Here is a 4,278-nt window from a genome sequence, read left to right on the forward strand (position 1 = left end):
TTGAAAGGTAACTAATGGGTTAGAGTGCTTGCCTTGTTTGTGGCAGACCCTGATTTGATCCCTGGCACTGCACAGTCCCCCAGGTGGGAAGGGATTGTCAAATACTGCCAGTTTATCCCAAACTGTGCCTTCTGTCTTCCAAAATACTACTTCCTTTTTTTTTCTCTTTTTGCGTCACACCCAACGATATTCAGGGGTTACTCCTGGCTCTGCACTCAGGAATTACTCCTGGCGGTGCTCAGGGAACCATATATGATGTTGTGGATCAAACCCAGGTCAGTCACATGCAAGACAAACTCCCTACCTGCTGTACTATTGCTCCAGCCACAATACAGCATGGGGGTACTTGCCAAGAATTGCCTGCTGAACACTGCCTTGCATGACTCAAAAAGTTTCCTCCGCCCCCCAATAAAATCATTAAAAAATTAATTAAAGGGCCAGGGGCTGGAGCAATAGTACAGTAGGTAGGATGTTTGCCTTTTATGCGGCTGACCCAGGTTCGATTCCCAGCATCCCATATGGTCTCCTGAGCACTGCCAAAAGTAATTCCTGAGTGCACAAGCCAGGAGTAACCCCTGTGCATCACTGGGTGTGACTCAAAAAGAAAAAAAAAAACCCAAAAAATGCAAAAAAAATTAATGAAGGGGCCAGAGTGATAGTACAACTAGTAAGACATTTGCCTTGCACGCAAGTGACCCTGACACAGGTTCAATCCTCGGCATCCACATGGTCGCCCAAGCACTGCCAGGAGCAGTTCCTGAATGCAGAACCAGGAGTAATCCCCCACCAACATCACCGGATGTGACCCAAAAAGGAAAAAAAAATTAAGTGAAACTCCTCTGATCCCTGAGAAATCCTCCTACAGCCCTGAATTTGTCAAAGGGTTGGGGGCTGTGAGAGGAACTTGAGATGGTGGTGGAGGGTCTGTGACTGGTGAATGGGGGGGACTGTTGAATCATAGAGTGTTGCAAATCACAGAACCGAAATAAAAGAAAAAGCCTGATTTTTATTTTTTAAGCTAACACCACTGGATTTATTCTCTAAGGCTCTGTTTCCCAACAAATGGGTCTGGGATGGGTGTGCTTGGCCACACCCACTGGTGCTCTGGGTATTCCTAGCTCTGTTCAAGAGTGACCCCAGACTGTGATTAGGAGACCCTATGTGGTGCTGGGGAACCGGGATCAGCCATATGCCAGGCAAGTATCTTAACCCCTGTGTTGTCTCTCTGGCCCCATGTATGTCTTTGTTGTGACTTTTGTGGGCCACATCCAGCTGTGCTCAGGGGCTGTGTGGTTTGGAGCTCTGTACTAGTGGAGTACACACTTCCGTTCTGGCACTGGGCATCTCACATAGCAGAGTGGTTGAGATGGCAGTACTGGCCTTTGGGGTGCTTGCCTAACTTCCTTCCTTCCTTCCTTCCTTCCTTCCTTCCTTCCTTTTCTTTTTCCTTTCTCCCTCCCTCCCTCCCTTCCTCCCTCCCTCCCTCTCTTCCTCCATTCCTTCCCTCTCTCCCTCTGTCCCTCCCTGCCTTCCTGCCTTTCTTCCTTCCTTCCCTCCTTCCTTCCTCCTATCCTCCCTTTCTCTCTTCCTGTGATGCTGGGAAATCTGGTGGACTCATGTCCTTTTCTGTTGAGACACATCCCAGCTCTATTTTTCATTTCATTTTGTCTTTTCATCATGTTCACATACTTATCTTGCAGCCTTGGGAGAAATCATCCCGTACTTGTCTTTTTCCTTTGGATTTATTTTTCTTCACATAATTCCCATCGAGCTCCTTCCGTTTTGCTGTGAACGGGAAAACTTCATTTAAAAAAATGTGTGTGTGTGTGTGTGTGTGTGTGTGTGTGTGTAGCTGAATAGTATTCCCTGCTATCACATCACTTCTTTATCCACTGGGACTTCCCTATATCTTAGCTGTGATAAATAACAGGGCAGCAAACATGGGCGGCATAGAACTTTTGTATTTAGGTTTGATTCATATTCTTTAGCACTGTAGCACTGTCCTCCTGTTGTTCATCAATTTGCTCGAGTGGGCACCAGTAACATCTTCACTGTGAGACTTGTTACTGTTTTTGGCGTATCAAATACGCCACAGGGAGCTTGCCAGGCTCTGCCGTGAAGGCAGGATACTCTTGGTAGCTTGCCAGGCTCTGCCGTGAAGGCAGGATACTCTTGGTAGCTTGCCAGGCTCTCTGAGAGGGACGGAGGAATCAAACCCAGGTGGGCCGCATGCAAGGCAAACGCCCTACCCGCTGTGCTATCGCTCCAGCCCCATATTCTTTAATGAATAGAAATTCATGAATCCATAAGTGGAAGTGCTAGGTCATACAGTAGTTCTGTTTAATTTTTTCTCGCCTTGAGCTATCCCTCTGGTCCAGGGTTGTTTGTTCTGGGGTTTGGGACCACATCAGCAGTGCTGGGAAGCTCTGTGTCCAGTGTTGGCCATGCTGGCTAGACACCTGCCTGAGCTCCATCTCCGGCCCATTAGCTTCTTGAGGAAGCAACATGTTGTTTTCAAAATGGCAGTACCAGGGCTGGAGAGGCAGTAGAGTGATGAAGGCACTTCTCTTGTATGCAACTGACCCAGGCACCACCTATGATCCCCTGAACACCTCCAGGAGGGACCCCTGGTTCCAGAGCTAGCAGTAAGCCCTGAGCACTCTGCTGGGTCTGGCCCCAAGGCTAAACCAAACGACTGCAACAATGACATTCCCATCTACAGAATCCTGTTGGTGTGTCCTTTTCCCCAACAAAAGTGTTCAGGGGTAGTTTGGTATGGTTTTGATTTGCATTTCCCTGATAAAGAGCATATGTTCATATGTCTGTTGGCCATTTGTGTGACTTTTTTGTATAATTGTTTATTCAAACTTATTTTCCTAATTCCAGAATACTAATCTCTGTTCTTCCTCCTTTATTTTTTTGATTGTATATATAATATATACACACAAATACAATTTTTTTTTTTTGGTTTTTGGGCCATATCTGGTGGTGCCCGGGGTGACTCTTGGCTCTGTATTCGGGTATAACTCCTGGCTGGCTTGGGGGAACCTGTGGGATGGTTGTGAACAGTGTGGTCAATCTCTAGGCCCTAGTTGTGCCCTTGGATGTGCTTCTGGACATGCTTCTGGGTCAGGGTGAGGCCTTCTTCCACATATTTTGATATTATGTCTTGGGGGATAGTTGTGGTTACACAGTTGTGCTCAGGCTTACACCTCTGTGTTCAGGGATCACTCCAAGAGGGGTTCAGGGGAGGAGACCAAATCCAGGTCAGCTGCAAAGGATTTATTCCTGTGACAGATATTGCTTCATGTGCCCAATCCCCACTTTAATTTTAGATCTCAAATTTAAAAATTATTATTGTTGTTGTTATTATGATTAGGCTTTTGGGGCACACCCAGCTGTGCCGGGGGCACTGCACTTAGTAATTACTCTTGGCAGTGCTGGGGACCTTATGGGATGCTAGGGATGGAACCTGGGTTGCACACATGCAAGGCAGGGACCCTACCCGCGATGTGCTATCCAGTCCCATCCCCTTAAGTCTTGATTCTTTCTTCCCAGCAACAATTTCATAACGTTAACTCAGGCCCCGGGTCTTTTGGAGGCGGGGGTGGCGTATTCCATCTACCGACTTCAGTTCACTTGCACTCAAGACTCAATGTTGGGGCTGGAGTGATAGCACAGCTGGTAGGGAGTTTGCCTTGCACATAGATCTGACCTGAGTTCGATTCCCAGCATACCATATGGTCCCCTGAGCACCGCTAGGGGTAATTCCTGAGTGCAGAGCCAGGAGTAACCCCTGTGCATCGCCGTGTGTGACCCCAAAAAGCAAAAGAAAAAAAAAGACTCAATGTTAATTTACAGAACACTTCCCCTTTAAACAGTTTTCTTCACTCCACTCTGTCCCAGACACCCTCTCACTCCCGACACTGCTTGCAGTTCGTAAGGGCACTACAACCCCCGTGAATCTCAGCGCCCAAGCGGCTCAGCTACGGTACTTCAAGTCCCGAAGTGCTCTCTGGCCTGGCTCCGTGACGGCCGCTGTTGGTCTTGGGGCTTGCAGTCCTCTAGGACTCCTCAGGCGACCTCCGTCACCCAAAAAATTACTTCTCCCAGGAGCCTTTGCGTCAGAGGCGGGTTTTCCTCCTGTCTTTCTGCGCGCCCCTGCCGTCTTCCTGGGACTACAACTCCCGCCGTGCCTTGCGCCGACACTCTCGCGGCAGAGAATGGGGCTGTGGCCGACATCTTCGCTGGGAGTTGTAGTTCCTCTGTCGGGGAGGC

The sequence above is a fragment of the Sorex fumeus genome, unplaced genomic scaffold (genome assembly GCF_029834395.1).
Source record: "Sorex fumeus unplaced genomic scaffold, SorFum_2.1 ptg000047l, whole genome shotgun sequence".
NCBI lineage: Eukaryota > Metazoa > Chordata > Mammalia > Eulipotyphla > Soricidae > Sorex > Sorex fumeus.